Raw genomic sequence first — 19,136 nt, forward strand, 5'->3', positions numbered from 1 at the left:
ATGGTACTAGCATAAAAACAGACATATAGATCCATGAAACAGGATAGAAAGCCCAGAGATAAACCCACACACCTATGGTCACCTAATCTATGACAAAGGAGGCAAGAATATACAATGGGAAAAAGAGAGTCTCTTCAGTAAGTGGTGCTGGGAAAACTGGACAGCTACATGTAAAAGAATGAAATTAGAACATTCTCTAGCACCATATACAAAAGTAAATGAATTAAAGACCTAAATGTATGACCAGATACTATAAAACTCCTAGAGGAAAACATAACAGAACACCCTTTCACATAAATCACAGCAATATTTCTTTGGAACTGTCTCCTAGGGTAATGGAAATTAAAGCAAAAATAAACAAATACTACCCAATTAAACTTAAAAGCTTTTTCAGAGCAAAGGAAACCATTAAAAAAAATGAAAAGACCACCTACAAAATGGGGGAAAATATTTGCAAATGATATTACTGACAAGGGATTAATTTCCAAAATATACAAACAGCTCATACAGCTTAATATAAAAAAAATCCAATCAGAAAATGGGCAGAAGACCTAAAACATTTCTCCAAAGAAGACATACAGATGGCCAACAGGCACATGAAAAGATACTCAGTATCACTAACTATTAGAGAAATACAAATCAAAACTACAATGAGGTATTACTTTACAACAGTCAGAACGGCCATCATTAAAAAGTCTACAAATAATAAAAGTTGGAGACGGTATGGAGAAAAAGGAACCCTCCTACACTGTTAGAGGGAATATATACTGGTACAGACACTATAGAAAGCAGTATGGAGGGTCCTTAAAAAACTAAAAATAGAGTTGCCATATGATCCAGCAATACCACGCATGGGCATATATCCAGAGAAAATTCTAATTCAAAATTATACATTCATCCCAATGTTTACAGCAATATAATTTACAATAGCCAAGTAATGGAAGCAACCTAAGTGTCCACTGACAGATGAATGGGTAAAGAAGACAGATAGATAGATAGATAGATAGATAGATAGATAGATAGATAGATAGATAGATAGATAGATAGACAGACAGACAGACAGACACACACACACATAATATTTATATATGTATATATATACACACACATATACACACACACAATGGAATACTACTCAGCGATAAAAAAGAATGAAATAATGCTATTTGTAGCAACATGGATGGACCTAGAGGTTATCATATTAAGTGAAGTAAGGCAGAAAGAGAAAGACAAATAACATATGATATTGCTTATACATGGAATCGAAAATATGATACAAATGAATTTATTAAAAAGACAGAAATAGACTTGCAGATATAAAAAACAAACTTATGGTGACCAAAGAGGAAAATGGGGGTGACGTGGGAGAGGGATAAATTAGGAATTTGGGATCAACAGATACACCCTACTATATATAAAACAGATAAACAAGAAGAACCCACAGTATAGAGCAGAGAATTTATTCAATATCTTTTTTTTTTAACATCTTTATTGGAGTATAATTGCTTTACAATGGTGTGTTAGTTTCTGCTTTACAACAAAGTGAATCAGCTATACATATACATATATCTCCACATCTCTTCCCTCATGCGTCTCCATCCCTCCCACCCTCCCTATCCCACCTCTAGGTGGTCAAAAAGGACCAAGCTGATCTCCCTGTGCTATGTGGCTGCTTCCCACTAGCTATCTATTTTACATTTGGTAGTATACATAAGTCTATGCCACTCTCTCACTTCGTCCCAACTTACCCTTCCCCCTCCCCGTGTCCTCAAGTCCATTCTCTAGTAAGTCTGCATCTTTATTCCCGTCCTGCCCCTAGGTTCTTCATAACCATTTTATTTTACTTTATTTTTAGATTCCATATATTTGTGTTAGCATACGGTATTTGTTTTTCTCTTTCTGACTTACTTCACTCTGTATGACAGTCTCTGTGTCCATCCACCTCCCTACAAATAACTCAATTTCGTTTATTTTTATGGCTGAGAAATATTCCATTGTACACATGTGCCACATCTTCTTTATCGATTCATCTGTTGATGGACACGTAGGTTGATTCCATGTCCTGGCTATTGTAAATAGAGCTGCAATGAACATTATAGTACATGATTCTTTTTTAATTACGGCTTTCTCAGTGTATATGCCCAGTAGTGTGATTGCTGCGTTGTATGGTAGTTCTATTTTAAGGAACATCCATACTGTTCTCCATAGTGGCTGTAAAAATTTACATTCCCACCAAGAGTTCAAGAGAGTTCTCTTTTCTCCATACCCTCTCCAGAATTTATTGTTTGTAGATTTTTTGTTGATATCCATTCTGACTGGTGTGGGGTGATACCTCATTGCAGTTTTGATTTCCATTTCTCTAATGATGAATGATGTTGGGCATTCTTTCATGTGTTTGTTGGCAACCTGTATATCTTCTTTGGAGAAATGTCTATTTAGGTCTTCTGCCCATTTTTGGATTGGGTTGTTTGTTTCTTTAATATTGAGTTGCATGAGCTGCTTGTAAATTCTGGAGATTAATCCTTTGTCAGTTGCTTCATTTGCAAAGATTTTCTCCCATTCTAAGGGTTATCTTTTGGACTTGTTTATGGTTTCCTATGCTGTGCAAAAGCATTTAAGTTTCATTAGGTCCCATTTGTTTATTTTTGTTTTTATTTCTATTTCTCTAGGAGGTGGGTCAAAAAGGATCTTGCTGTGATTTATGTCATAGAGTGTTCTGCCTATGTTTTCCTCTAAGAGTTTGATAGTGTCTGGCCTTACATTTAGGTCTTTAATCCATTTTGAGTTTATTTTTGTGTATGGTGTTAGGGGGTGTTCTAATTTCATTCTTTTACATGTAGCTGTCCAGTTTTCCCAGCACCACTTATCGAAGAGGCTGTCTTTTCTCCATTGTATATTCGTGCCTCCTTTATCAAAAATAAGGTGACCATATGTGCATGGGTTTATCTCTGGGCTTTCTATGCTGTTCCATTGACCTATATTTCTGTTTTTGTGCCAGTACCATACTGTCTTGATTACTGTAGCTTTGTAGTATAGTCTGAAGTCAGACAGCCTGATTCCTCCAGCTCCGTTTTTCTTTCTCAAGATTGCTTTGGCTATTCGGGGTCTTTTGTGTTTCCATACAAATTGTGAAATTTTTTGTTGTAGTTCTGTGAAAAATGCCACTGGTAGTTTGACAGGGATTGCACTGAATCTGTAGACTGCTTTGGGTAGTATAGTCATTTTCACAATGTTGATTCTTCCTATCCAAGAATATGTTATACCTCTTAATCTGTTTGTATCATCTTTAATTTCTTTCATCAGTGTCTTATAGCTTTCTGCATACAGGTCTTTTGTCTCCTTAGGTAGGATTACTCCTAGGTATTTCATTCTTTTTGTTGCAATGGTAAATGGGAGTGTTTCCTTAATTTCTCATTCAGATTTTTCATCATTAGTGTATAGGAATGCTAGAGATTTCTGTGCATTAATTTTGTATCCTGCTACTTTACCAAATTCATTGATTAGCTCTAGTAGTTTTCTGGTAGCATCTTTAGGATTCTCCATGTATAGTATCATGTCATCTGAAAACAGTGACAGCTTTACTTCTTCTTTTCCGATTTGTATTCCTTTTATTTCTTTTTCTTCTCTGATTGCTGTGGCTAAAACTTCCAAAACTATGTTGAATAATAGTGGTGACAATGGGCAACAATGTCTTGTTCCTGATCTTAGTGGAAAAGGTTTCAGTTTTCACCACTGAGAACAATGTTGGCTGTGGGTTTGTCATATATGGCCTTTATTATGTTGAGATAAGTTCCCTCTATGCCTATTTTCTGGAGGGTTTTTACCATAAATAGGTGTTGAATTTTGTCAAAAGCTTTTTCTGCATCTATTGAGATGATCATATGGTTTTTATCCTTCAATTTGTTAATATGGTGTATCACGTTGATTAATTTGCATATAGTGAAGAATCCTTGCATTCCTGGAATAAACCCAACTTGATAATGATGTATGATCCTTTTAATGGGCTGTTGGATTCTGTTTGCTAGTGTTTTGTTGAGGATTTTTGCATCTATGTTCATCAGTGACATTGGCCTGTAGTTTTCTTTCTTTGTGACATCTTTGTCTGGTTTTTGTATCAGGGTGATGATGGCCTCATAGAAAGAGTTTGGGTGTGTTCCTCCCTCTGCTATATTTTGGAAGAGTTTGAGAAGGATAGGTGTTAGCTCTTCTCTAAATGTTTGATAGAATTCGCCTGTGAAGCCATCTGGTCCTGGGCTTTTGTCTGTTGGAAGACTTTTAATCAGTTTCAATATCAGTGCTTTTGATTCGTCTGTTTATAGTTTCTATTTCTTCCTGGTTCAGTCTCAGAAGGTTGTGCTTTTCTAAGAATTTCTCCATTTCTTCCAGGTTGTTCATTTTATTGACATAGAGTTGCTTATAGTAATCACACATGATCCTCTGTATATCTGCCATGTCAGTTGTTACTTCTTTTTCATTTCTAATTCTATTGATTTGAGTCTTCTCCCTTTTTCTCTTGATGAGTCTGGCTAATGGTTTATCAATTTTGTTTATCTTCTCAAAGAACCAGCTTTTACTTTTACTGATCTTTACTATAGTTTCCTTCATTTTATTTCATTTATTTCTGATCTGACCTTTATGATTTCTTTCCTTCTGCTAACTTTGGGGTGTTTTGTTCTTCTTTCTCTAATTGCTTTAGGTGTAAGGTTAGCTTGTTTATTTGAGATGTTTCTTGTTTCTTAAGGTAGGATTGTATTGCTATAAACATCCCTCTTAGAACTGCTTTTGCTACATCCGATAGGTTTTGGGTCTTCGTTTCCATTGTCATTTGTTTATAGGTATTTTTTTATTTCCTCTTTGATTTCTTCAGTGATTTGTTGGTTATTAAAGAGTGTATTGTTTAGCCTCCATGTGTTTGTATTTTTTACAGATTTTTTCCTGTAATTGATATCTAGTCTTATAGCATTGTGGTCGGAAAAGATACTTGATACAATTTCAATTTTCTTAAATTTATCAAGACTTGATTTGTGACCCAAGATATGATCTATCCTGGAGTATGTTCCATGAGCACTTAAGAAAGTGTATTCTGTTGTTTTTGGATGGAATGGCCTATAAGTATCAATTATGTCCATCTTCTTTAATGTATCATTTAAAGTTTATGTTTCCCTATTTATTTTCATTTTGGATGATCTGTTCATTGGTGAAGTGGGGTGTTAAAGTCCCCTATTACGATTGTGTTACTGTTGATTTCCCGTTATGGCTGTTAGCATTTGCCTTATGTCTTGAGGTGCTACTATGTTGGGTGCATAAATATTTACATTTGTTATACCTTCTTGTTGGATTGATCCCTTGATCATTATGTAGTGTCCTTCTTTGTCTCTTGTAATAGTCTTTATTTTAAAGTCTATTTTATCTAATATAAGAATTGCTACTCCAGCTTTCTTTTCATTTCCATTTGCATGGAATATCTTTTTCCATCCCCTCACTTTCAGTCTGTATGTGTCCCTAGGTCTGAAGTGGGTCTCTTGTAGACAGCATATATACGGGTCTTGTTTTTGTATCCATTCAGCCAGTCTATGTCTTTTGGTTGGAGCATTTAATCCCTTTACATTTAAGGTAATTATTGATATGTATGTTCCTATTACCATTTTTTTAATTGTTTGGGGTTTGTTATTGTAGGTCTTTTCCTTCTCTTGTGTTTTCTGCCTAGAGAAGTTCCTTTAGCATTTGTTGTAGAGCTGGTTTCGTGATGCTGAATTCTCTTAGCTTTTGCTTGTCTGTAAAGGTTTTAATTTCTCCATCAAATCTGAATGAGATCCTTGCTGGGTAGAGTAATCTTGGTTGTAGGTTTTTCCCTTTCATCACTTTAAATATGTCCTACCACTCCCTTCTGGCTTGCAGAGTTTCTGCTGAAAGATCAGCTGTTAACCTTATGGGGATTCCCTTGTATGTTATTTATTTTTTTTCCCTTGCTGCTATTAATATTTTTTCTTTGTATTTAATTTTTGATAGCTTGATTAATATGTGTCTTGGTGTGTTTACCTTGGATTTATCCTGTATGGGACTCTCTGTGCTTCCTGGACTTGAATAACTATTTCCTTTCTCATATTAGGGAAATTTTCATCTATAATCTCTTCAAATATTTTCTCAGTCCCTTTCTGTTTCTCTTCTTCTTCTGGGACCCCTATAATTCGAATGTTCGTGTGTTTAATGTTGTCCCAGAGGTCTCTGAGACTGTCCTCAATTCTTTTCATTCTTTTTTCTTTATTCTGCTCTGTGGTCCTTATTTCTACTATTTTATCTTCCAGGTCACTTATCAGTTCTTCTGCCTGAGTTATCCTGCTATTGATTCCCTCTAGAGAATTTTTAATTTCATTTTTGGTGGTGTTCATCATTGTTTGTTTGCTCTTTAGTTCTTCTAGGTCGTTGTTAAACATTTCTTGTATTTTCTCCATTCTATTTCCAAGATTTTGGATCAACTTTACTATCGTTACTCTCAATTCTTTTTCAGGTAGACTGCCTATTTCCTCTTCATTTGTTTGGTCTGGTGGGTTTTTCCCTTGCTCCTTCATCTGCTGTGTGTTTCTCTGTCTTCTCATTTTGCTTAACTTACTGTGTTTGGGGGTCTCCTTTTTGCAGGCTGCAGGTTCGTAGTTCCTGTTGTTTTTGGTGTCTGCCCCCAGTGGCTAAGGTTGGTTCAGTGGGTTGTGTAGGCTTCCTGGTGGAGGGAACTAGTGCCTGTGTTCTGGTGGATGAAGCTGGATCTTGTCTTTCTGTTGGGCAGGTCCGCATCTGGTGTTGTGTTTGGGGATGTCTGTGACTTTATGATTTTAGGCAGACTTTCTGCTAGTGGGTGGGGTTGCCTTCCTGTCTTGCTAGTTTTTTGGCATAGGGTGTCCAGCACTGTAGCTTGCTGGTCATTGAGTGGAGCTGGGTCTTGGACTTGAGATGGACATCTCTGGGAGATTTTCGCCATTTGATACTACTTGGAGCTGGGAGGTCTCTGGTGGACGAACGTCTTGAACTTGGCTCTCCCACCTCAGAGGCACAGGCCTGACACCCAGCTGCACCACTAAGATCCTGTCGTCCACATGGCTCAGAATAAAAGGTAGAAACAAAAGAAGGAAAGAGGGCTTCCCTGGTGGCGCAGTGGTTGAGAATCTGCCTGCTAATGCAGGGGACACGGGTTCGAGCCCTGGTCTGGGAAGATCCCACATGCCGCGGAGCAACTAGGCCTGTGAGCCACAAATACTGAGCCTGCGCGTCTGGAGCCTGTGCTCCGCAACAAGAGAGGCCGCGATAGTGAGAGGCCCGCGCACCGCGATGAAGAGTGGCCCCCGCTTGCCACAACTAGAGAAAGCCTTCGCACAGAAACGAAGACCCAACACAGCCAAAAATAAATTAATAAAAAAAAAAAAAGAAGGAAAGAAAGAAAAGAGAAGAAAGAAAATTTAAATAAAATAGTTATTAAAATAAAAATAAAAAATAATTATTAAAAATAAAAAAAATTAAAAAGTAATAAGAAAAGAAAGAAAGAAGAGAGCAACCAAACGAAAAAAAAAAGAAATCCATCAATGATAACAAGTGCTAAAAACTATATTCAAAAAAAAAAAAAAAATGGACAGACAGAACCCTAGGTCAAATGGTAAAAGCAAAGCTATACAGACAAAATCACACACAGAAGCATACACATACACAGTCACAAAAAGAGAAAAAGGAAAAAAAAATATATATATATATTGTTGCTCCCAAAGTCCACCACCTCAATTTGGGATGATTCGTTGTCTATTCAGGTATTCCACAGATGCAGGGTGTATCAAGTTGATTGTGGAGATTTAATCCACTGCTTCTGAGGCTGCTGGGAGCGATTTCCCTTTCTCTTCTTTGTTCACACAGCTCCTGGGGTTCAGCTTTGAATTTGGCCCCGCCTCTGCGTGTAGGTCGCCTGAGAGCATCTGTTCTTTGCTCAGACAGGACTGGGTTAAAGGAGCAGCTGATTAGGGGGCTCTGGCTCACTCAGGCGGGGGGGAGGGAGGGGTACGGATGCGGGGCGAGCCTGCAGCAGCAGAGGCAGGCACGACGTTGTACCAGCCTGAGGCGCGCCATGTGTTCTCCTGGGGAAGTTGTCCCCGGATCACGGGACCCTGGCAGTGGCCGGCTGCACAGGCTCCCGGGAGGGGAGGTGTGGAGATTGACCTGTGCTTGCCCACAGGCTTCTTGGTGGCTGCAGTAGCAGCCTTAGCGTCTCATGCCCGTCTCTGGTGTCCGCACTGATAGCTGCAGTTTGCACCCGTCCCTGGAGCTCATTTAGGCGGTGCTATGAATTCCCTCTCCTCAGCACCCCGAAACAATGGTCTCTTGCCTCTTAGGCAGGTCCAGACCGTTTCCCAGACTCCCTCCCGGCTAGCTGTGGTGCACTAGCCCCCTTCAGGCTGTGTTCACGCCGCCAACCCCAGTCCTCTCCCTGCAATCTGACCAAAGCCCGAGCCTCAGCTCCTAGCCCCCGCCCGCCCCAGCGGGTGAGCAGACAAGCCTCTCGGGCTGGTGAGTACTGGTCGGCACCGATCCTCTGTGCGGGAATCTCTCCACTTTGCCCTCCTCACCCCTGTTGCTGCGCTCTTCTCCATGACTCCGAAGCTTCTCCCTCCGCCCTCCGCTGTCTCCGCCCGCGAAGGGGCTTCCCAGTGTGTGGAAACCTTTCCTCCTTCACAGCTCCCTCCCACTGGTGCAGGTCCCATCCCTATTCTTTTGTGTCTGTTTTTTCTTTTTTCTTTTGCCCTACCCAGGTACATGGGGAGTTTCTTGCCTTTTGGGAGGTCTGAGGTCTTCTGCCAGCGTTCAGTAGGTGTTCTGTGGGAGTTGTTCCACATGTAGATGTATTTCTGATGTATTTGTGGGAGGAAGGTGATCTCCATGTCTTACTCTTCCGCCATCTTGAAGGTCTCCCATCTCTATATCTTGTAGTAACCTATAATGGAAAAGAATCCAAAAAAGAATATATATACATATATTTGTATATATATATATATCACTTTGCTCTATATCTGAAATTAACACAACATAGTAAATTAACTATATTTCAATAATAAATGGTTATAAATAAAATAAAAGCTAAAAAAAAAAGCATAAGAACAACTTCTCTGTATAGACACAGTGATATTGCTGGTGGTATAGAATATGATGGATTGCTATAGTTTTGCCAAGTCATGCTGTGTCTTGGTGAAATATACCATAATTTAAAAACCCAGAGAGTCTTTTTTTCGCATCTGACATTATGTGGTGACATTAAAGGAATCTTGTATATTAAATATTTAAAAGTCATGTAAATCACATTCATGTGTTTAATAAATGTCTCATATATTGGTATGCTCCCTTTCTCAATGTATTTTAAGATATTTACACCCCTGGGTGTATAGTCCCCTAATGATAAAATATGCTAAAAGCTATAAAAATGCTAATGTCAGTATAAACAATGAGCCCAGGTAACTTTTTTTTTTATAAATTTATTTTATTTTATTTATTTTATTTTTGGCTGCGTTTGGTCTTCGTTGCTGCACGTGGGTTTTTCTCTGGTTGTGGCGAGTGGGGGCTACTCTTCATTGTGGTGTGTAGGCTTCTCATTGTGGTGGCCTCTCTTGCTGGGATCACGGGCTCTAGGCTCATGGGCTTCAGTAATTGTGGCACTCAGGCTCAGTAGTTGTGGCTCATGGGCTCCAGAGCACAGGGTCAGTAGTTGTGGCGCACAGGGTTAGTTGTTCCGTGGCATGTGGGATATTCCCGGACCAGGACTCAAACCCGTGTCTCCTGCATCAGCAGGCAGATTCTTTTTTTTTTTTTTTTAAATTAATTAATTTATTTATTTATTTTTGCTGTGTTGGGTCTTAGTTTCTGTGCGAGGGCTTTCTCTAGTTGCGGCAAGTGGGGGCCACTCTTCATCGCGGTGCGCGGGCCTCTCACTATCGCGGCCTCTCTTGCTGCGGAGCACAGGCTCCAGACGCGCAGGCTCAGTAGTTGTGGCTCACAGGCTTAGTTCCTCCATGGCATGTGGGATCTTCCCAGACCAGGGCTCGAACCCATATCCCCTGCATTAGCAGGCGGATTCTCAACCACTGCGCCACCAGGGAAGCCCAAACAGGCAGATTCTTAACCACTGCATCATCAGGGAAGCCCCAGGCCCAGGTAATTTTTAATTGGTTTGGAGATACTGTACTTTTTAATTCTTTTATCTGTACTTTTTAATTCTTTTATCTGAAGACTATGATCTGAGCACATTACTCCTTCCCTGGGTTCCTGCTTCCCTGAACAACTTTCTTCATAGTTCTCTACTAGGGAGCAGATCACTTTGTGCTGGAGGGGCTAACCCTGAGTGGCATCCATAGTGGTGGGAGTCAACCAGGGGCGTCTAGGCTGGCTTCTTGTACTCTCACAACCATAGAGGTCAGAGGGAGCTGCCAGTGCAATTCCTGGGGCTCCCATGATGGTGAGGAGGAGGGGGTGGAGAGGGACTGAGGTAACCGGTATCAGCAAATGCAGATACCTGTGGAGGGAAAGCTGGTGAAATCTGCAGGGTGTTTTCGGCAGCCATGTTGGCCCTTGATTTCTTCTTCAGTGGTGAAGCTGCTGGGTTTGTCTGGAGAACAGGTCACTGGGAACCACACTTGTTCCCATTGTGTGGCTGCAAGTGGTAGTCCCTGCTTTTCTTCCTTGTTCCTAGCTGTCTTCATAAGTCTCAGCTTTGCTGGTCTGAATGCAGTGAAACCAAAGAGGGACCTATTGGTGCCCCAAAAGGTTGGAAAAGCTGGTAGCTCACCTGCTCTTCCTTTCCTGGCGAGGGGAATTCTTTCCATCTGGGAAGTACCCTCTTGGCCCTGAGCAGTGCCAGTTTGGGGATGGGATGATGCAAGCAAAGTGAAGCTGTGTTCCTCCTCTTCTTATGTGGTTATTCTCAAGTTTTTTGTTCACTGTGTTGCTCAGATTTCTTAAGTGGACTCCGGAGCTCTCCCAGAGATGTTGTTCTTTGTGGATAGCTGTCTCCCATCTTTGTTGGGAGACTGAGGTTGGGGTCTCCTATGTCTCTATTTTGGTGATATCACTCTCAAAAGAATTTTTACATGAAAGAGTTTCCAGCTCATGTCTAGTTTATGCTTTTCCATTATACCATGTTCTACATGTTTACTACCTTGCCACCAGCCAACACAATTCCTTGAGGACTCTAGAACCTGGATCCCCATCTTCTTTACTACCTCTATTTCTAATGTTATGGTAGATAACTTCAGTAGCCACTTGAAAGATCCAATCAGTAGTCTAGCTTTACAAACTTGTAACCTCATCCTCAGTTGATATTCATCTCCCTTCCACGAATTTTCTAGGGCCCAAGATCTTATCATCTCAACTCCATCTCTTTCTTACTCAAAGTTCATTCTTACACCTGATCTTTGCATGCTCCAAGACAGCCAGATCTTTTATCTCTCTACTGTCTGACCAGCCCTTTCTACAGCATAAAATCTGGAGCCAGATCATCTGAGTTAGGGTCCCAGATCTTCTGATGATCTTCTATCATCATAATTATTACTAGTATGTTTATACAGTTATATTTACTGTCTAATATGTCAATCTCTTTTCCCAACATGTCTAATTCTTTTACCCTATTTCCTCCATCATACCACCTGGGAAACCTTAATCATGGAGCAGTCCCAATTATGCATTCTCTTTCTCTGAAAAGAGACTGTTTAAAGCTGGATGAAGTATACTATTAATTAAATGAGTGTCAATATAAATGATTATTTCTACATCACCTGGCACCCAGTGATACTGAGAAACTACTTAGCTTTCTCTGACATTGGTTTCAGCAACTGTTTCACTACCCCCTCTCCTTTTCATTAACTACAATCTTACTATATGTGAGCACTATGCTATCTCCATTTATTTGAATTCGTATGTATTTAAGTGTTAGTGTTTGTGAATTTATATCATGTTGTAGATATTTATGCACATGTTTGTGTGGGTTTCCATGTGCTTAGTTCAATTTGTATGTTTGTGAGCTTATTTCTGTGTGTGTTGCTCAGATACTAAACTTGAGAGAAATAGAAGCTATCAACTTATTGCCATCAAGCTTATAATCCTGGCATATCCATACTTTTTTCATCTTGTCACACTAGGAGGGTTCATTCTACTGCTAAGATGAATCCCTCCATTTGAGCACAGAATCCCATTACTTTCTTTCACCTAGGAACCCTATCTTACCACAAAGCTCCTAAGGAATTCTGTTTTTTTTAGATAATTTATAGGTACTGTATAAGAAAAAATGCTCTTTGATCAAATTAGTTTGGGGAAATTCTGGGATACATAAATTCAAATAGTTTTACCACAAAACTCATAAAGGCTTTATTAAAATACCATTATATATAATGAATGTTTCAAAGGGGAGCAGATTATGTAGCATTATTCAAACTTAAAATATGAATCCAGGAACATTATCACAAGAATATTACCACCCCAACCCTCCTCTCTAGCTCCTCATTTCTATTGACACGGTGACATGCCCTAGTCTTTTTAATCCAAGGTAACAAATGATGTGCCAACTTTTCCTTTCTCAGCAATCTTCTCTCTTTCCACATACAGTCAAATTCCACAAAAGAGCTGGGACTTTCACTGTTACATGAACCTTCCTCAGTCTGCCTTTATCTTCACTGCTCAGGTCCCCGTGGACACAGAAATTCCATGGTTACTGTCTTCTTGTTGCTGAATGTAACACGTTTTCAAATCCATATTTACTTGACCTCCCAATAGCTTACGATGCTGTTGAATGCTCCCAGTTTTTAAAAACATTCCTTTCTCTTGAATTTTTTTGCCTGCCCTCCACTCCTCAATAAACTTTCCCAATTTTTCTTTCCATTTTTATACTTGTGTGAGAGTGTTCTTTAGGGTTATGTTGCAGGTGATCTCTCCTCCAATTGGATGCTTTCTATTCTAGATCACTTATCATTGTCCAAGGTTTCACATAGTATCACATGTATTGATTTCCTAAATTGTATCTTTAACACAGCTGAGCTCTAGAGCCATCTATTAGTTATCTACTAACTACTCCCACTTGAATGACTCTTAGATAGCTAATGTTTAACACCTTCAAAATTTAAATCATTGTTTCTTGCTTCAAACCAGTTTTCCCTCAAGTTTCCATATGGAAAATGTTTCTAGCCCTCAAGTCAGCCAGTAGGGTATTCCTGATTTCTCCCTCTCCCTTCTCTCTTTACCCTGCTTAATGAATTTCAAATTCCCACCTGTAATTTATTTCTCAAATCCATTATGTCTCTTAATTTATTCTACCAATCCCCTAGTCCAAACCATTGTTGCTATCAGCTGTATTTCTGCACACTCTAAACTTGACTCATCCTCCTTTAATTTGACCCTCTCTGATTTAGTCTTAACTTCATTACCCTGATAAAAACCCTTAAGTGACTTCCCATTGTCAACGTGAAATAGTGGTCACAAGATCCTGGAAATTAATCATCTATCCTTATTATTAAAATATATACTGTCTATTAGATACCAAAAATCATCTGAGTAGAGAAAATTTCAGAGAGACTAGTTATTTTCATCATAAAGAACAAAAAAATCCAATATATACTTGCATTATTGTAAATGTTTTAAAATTAAATAGGTGTTGTTTAGCCAAGATGCAGTACTAAGGCAAAGATGGTGTTGTAGAAATATCCTTCTATCATGGGAATGGGAAGAATATGAGTCCTGGTTGTCATGGAGAATCATCTTACAGGGGAGAAGACTGCTCTCCTCCTTCCCCTGCACAGGTGAATAGAATACATAGATATTACTGGTTTTTTCTAAGCATTCATAGTAGATTAATGGAAAAAATAGAGTCCCTGAAGTGCCTTGCTACCCATTTGCCTGCAGTGGCAGCCATGGCCACAGTCTGGACCAAATAAAGGTATATGGAATCTAATTGGTTGAAAACATAGCCAGTTATTTATTGAGCAGGTGGCAGCCTGAAACCTTGCTCATTATATTGTAGCAATAACTTTAACATACTCAGTTTCAGCTGATGAAAAATTTTAAAACTGTCCATGGCTAAGTGGTAGTCATATAGAAATCTACTCAATATTATGATATTGATGAGAATTATTGATACAATGTTTTTCTATAGGTGGACTTATTAATTTTAAGTGAAGGTTTTAAATCCCTGGATGAACTCTCAGTCAGCATAGGCAAGATTCACTTTCAGCATCAGTGGTCTCATTCACAGTAACTTGAAAAATTAAAATCCTTTTTTTATCTTTTTCATTCTCTCATCAGAAAGAGTTCCAGAAGAAGTAAAAGTGGAAACTATATGCTAAGTTCTAGCTTAGCCTTGCCTACTGTTATGTTTCTCTGATAACCTCCCCAGAATGGGCTACCATGCCTCCCACTGTACCACCCACCATAACTTTTGGTTCGTACTTTTGTTTACTTCTTTAATCACAGGACTGAGAATTTTTACTTATCTTACTTCTTCATTAGAATATGATTTTCTTGAGGAGATATATTCTTCACAAGAAGAAATTAGATACATTTTTAACATTTATATCTCTAGAATCTAGTGCAAAATATGACCATAATAGGCACCCATAATGCTTCTGAATTTAATAGTCATGCAGAGGTGCTGCATAATCCTTATTATCATCTCTAACATTAATGTTTCTTATTTGTTAACAATGTTTTCTTGGAATATTAACCATTTTCTTTTTGAAAGTTGAAACTTTTTAGAGTTTACCAAATTAGCTGAACTTGTGACCATTTTTTTTTCCCAGAGTTGAAAGTAATACACAGCATTCATTCATTCAAAAACCCATATATATTTAAATAGCACCTACACTGTATCAGGCACTGTTCTAGGTACAGGGGATCCAGTGGTGAATATGACTGAAAAAAGTCTTACTTTTATGTAATTTGGATGGAGAATAAACAAATAAAATTTAAAATATATAATATAATGTCAGATAATGATAAGTGGTAGGAAGAAAAACAAAGCAAGGTAATATATTAGAGAAAGGGCACTGTTTTACATTAGGATGATCATGAAAATGGTTCCTTGATGGGGTAGAGAGGTTATTAATGAAGTTGTTCTGAAATAGGTGAATACATAGGAAAGACAGATGTGTGAGCAGACTTCAAACAGACTAAGAGAAATGTCCTTGATACAACTCTTACTTTTATAGCTACTTAGGGCAGTAATGGACAAGCATACTACAAATAACCCCCTCCCCACAAAAAACAGACAAATATGACCAATGTTACATTATTTTGTTTAATATAAAATTTTAGACTTTTATAGGAATAGGAGGTCTATGAATAAGTATGACTGTTCATGCAGCCTTTCGTCTCTGGTTTGCAACATTTAGCTACAGAAAAATAATGCCCTTTCTGCAGACATTATTATATTTCAAGATCTCTCTCTCCTACCACCACCAAAAAAAAAAAAAACACTGTATGATTTGCTATGATCAGTTATAATTCATATTAAAAAAGACATTTCTATTTTCTAAAATGGCAGCATATGTTTGAATGTTTGATTTACCAAAAGAGGTACATATTCATTCACAGGCAGTAATGCTAAGTTACCTTTTAGTTATTGTATTCAAACAGCATGGATGTCCTTGGACAAAGTAACAGAGAAACAAGCAAACCAGTAAAGAACTCTAATACAGAAGGAAAAATAAGACATTGCTTGACTTTTTTTCTTTAATACAGATTATAGTATGGCTTTAGAGAGCCTCAGTAAGTATTTTTGTGGGCAAGTTAGAAAGGTGATTTTCTGTAAATCATTGGAAAAATAAAAAATGAATGCTATAGCTATAGCTTCCATACACGCATTATGTCACCTATATGCCTAGGGAAGGTAGAACTGATTAGGGCTCCTCTAAATGGGTCATTAGTTAAGCAGAAGGCATGTGACTAGGAAAGTCATTTACTGTTTTTTTCTGGTAGAATGTTGCCTTAATGCATGGTACAGCCTAGGCAGCACAATGGGAGCAATTTTGACTTTCATTTTATAAAAATGGGGGAAAAAAGAAAGGCTTTAAGAGCTGTCATTTTTTAAAAAAAAAAATGTAATCCCATAGTTATTCAGAAATAGCAGAATTACCATAATTATTAAATAGAAAAAGAAATCCATTAGCTAACAAAGAGATGGGCTAAATCCAAACTGATTACTTCACAAACACAATTTATCTTAAGTCCTGAAAGAACAAAGGCAATTTTGTTAGATGAACTGTACTTTCTCTCAGATCTATTTTGTTAATTGCTTCTCTTTTAACAGAGGTAAACAGGGTCAAATTAAAAAAAAAAAACTGATGGATTTGTTTATTAGACCTCATAACTGTGAAACAATAATAAATGTTTAAAACTGAATCACATTAGCTGTATTAAAGTTCAATGCCTCTTATGGAAAAGTGTTTACTAGGTTACTAGGGCCTTTTTAAAAACTTTTAGATAAAAATATTATGCTTTTAGCATAGTTCTAGCCAATTCAGTTCAAGCCAGAGCAATAAGCCTGTATTAAGAACTCTTTATAACACGCAGTGCTAGATGAAATGTGGGAGATGAAGAGACTAAGGCTTGTCAGCTGGCCTCTGAGGGAATCACAATCTAGTGTGGGAGAAAGCAGTTTAAAGCAATTAACCATAAAGTAAGACATCATGTATTAAGTGCTGTAGTATAGATACTACGTGACAGGAAAGTAGAGCAAAGGAAGAATTAGTCCTGGCTAGGGAAGGAAAAAGATTACTCAAAGTGCTTTGGGGGTGAATTCTTTTTTAAAAATTCAGAGTTTGATAGGTAAGGGAAAGAAGTAAACTTGAAGACATAAAGGAGTTAATGTGTACAGAGAGACTTGAGCACAGAGTATTCTGGAGGTTCGAACACTGGGAGAGAGTGAGGACGCAGCAGGAAATGAGGCTGGAATGTCAAGCTGATGTTAGTTAGTCCATGGAGGACTTTGGATGCAAGCTTAAGGAGTCTGGACTCTATCCTGTAAGTAATAGAAATTCGCAAAAGGTTTCTAAGCCAGGTAGTGGCACCACCTGACCTGTGCTTGAGAAGGTGTTTGGTGGCAAAGAAAGTGATAGAATGCAGAGTCAAGAAATTCAAGTAAGAGATCATGTCACAAATTGACACTAAGGCAAGAGAAAGTGTCGAGGTGAACCACAGCTGTGGCAAAGAAAATGTAATGCAAGGGATAAATTGTGGGAAAGCAACAGTGGGATCTGATCTGGCGGGACGTAGAGGATGAGGGAGAAACAAGGGTCAAAATGACTTTGGAGACTGGAAGGATAATGATACGTTTAAACAAGGTGTGGACTGAGAAGGTTTGGGAAAGTCAAGATAAAAAATGTAGTTTTGGGGCTTCCCTGGTGGCGCAGTGGTTGAGAGTCTGCCTGCCAATGCAGGGGACACGGGTTTGAGCCCTGGTCTGGGAGGATCCCACATGCTGCGGAGCAACTGGGCCCGTGAGCCACAACTACTGAGCCTGCGCGTCTGGAGCCTGTGCTCCGCAACAAGAGAGGCCGTGATAGTGAGAAGCCCGCGCACCATGATGAAGAGTGGCCCCCACTTGCCACGACTAGGGAAAGCCCTCGCACAGAAACGAAGATCCAACACAGCCATAAATAAATAAATGTTTAAAAAAAAAAATGTAGTTTTGCTAAAAGTTGGAATGTTCATAATTTAAGAGATCGTAAGAATCATCTAATCCAGCAGTTCTTGACTCTGGTTGAATCTTAGAATTAGATGAGAGCAGTATTTAAAAAATCTTGATATTTGTCATCCACGGCAAGGGATTTGAATTTAACTGGTCTGACCAGGCACTCTTTTATTATTTTTTAAAGTTCCGCAGGTGATATGAATACACAGCCAGGTTTAAAACCTCTAAAATAATCTGGATCCTTTCATTTAAAGATTGTCTTGATATTCAATGAGATTTCAATCCTTTTGAAAGGTTTCAATTTCTTGGCAGATGGCACACCTGATTCTCCCCCCCAGGTATCTGACTACCTTCCCCGTCTCTCCATCTACTCTTTTCGTGCATCAGTCCAATCAGTAACGTGCCAGGTGTTAAGAAACTGGGAATACAAAAATGACTGGAACATGACTGCTGTTTGTATGAAATGCCGGTCAATGGTCACATTTCATGCCTACAACCACACATCTTTATGCTTAACTCCTGACTTACGCCCCTAGACCAGCTCTCTCCTAATTCTCAGTACTCCTGTAACAGGGAAGAACAAATCTGACTCCATCTGTTTCTTTGACTTTAACCTTTGTATTCTATTGCTTTTGCTAGAAGTTAATCACTAAAGGCATGTTGCCTACAGCTTAAAGTAAACATAATGGCCCATTTTTGAGGACCCTGTCCCCCTATGCCTGAATGTAAAACTAAAATACCTTTATTCAGCTCACAGGAAACATCCTGACTGGGCCCACCTATGAATGGCTGCAAGAAAAAAGAAATTCACACATTCCCTCCCGGAGTCAAGTCAAAACCAGGAGATTTTTGCAACAACTTATGGCCTTTTTACTTTGCCTCCTCGCCTCCCCTGCTCTTTGTTCTATAAAAGAAACCAGCATTCAGACCCCAGACCCTGGTAAGATGGGTTCTCGAGGACATTAGTCCGACACCTTCTTGGACTCCCCGTTTTCCAAATAAAGTCATTATTCCCTGCCCTAACAACTTGTCTCCTGATTTACTGGCTTGTCGTGCAGCGAGCAGAACAAGCTTGGACTTGTTTACACTACATTTCCAATTTGCTTTCTAGATGTCTCATCCTGGATGCCCTGCTGCCACCACAAACTCAGTATTTCTAAATTAAAATTCACTTTCCCTCCAACTCTACATCACTAATTTTACAAACAAACATGCAACGAGCATCTAACATACATCTTGTTCATGCAAAATCATCCACCTACTTTTTCAAATATAACTTCCGGAGGCATTTTTGCCTGTCACCTCTGATGTGGGAACCTCATTGTTAGGCTGTACCCAGCAGGTCTGCGAGGCCTGGGCTTGCCCAGCTTCAAGACTGAAGAAAGAGCCTGGAGTCAGCGACAGAGCCAGCAATGGTTTAATGAACGGGGAGCTTACCTGTCTG

This window comes from Balaenoptera musculus, chromosome 3 (genome assembly GCF_009873245.2).
Source record: "Balaenoptera musculus isolate JJ_BM4_2016_0621 chromosome 3, mBalMus1.pri.v3, whole genome shotgun sequence".
NCBI classification, from domain to species: domain Eukaryota; kingdom Metazoa; phylum Chordata; class Mammalia; order Artiodactyla; family Balaenopteridae; genus Balaenoptera; species Balaenoptera musculus.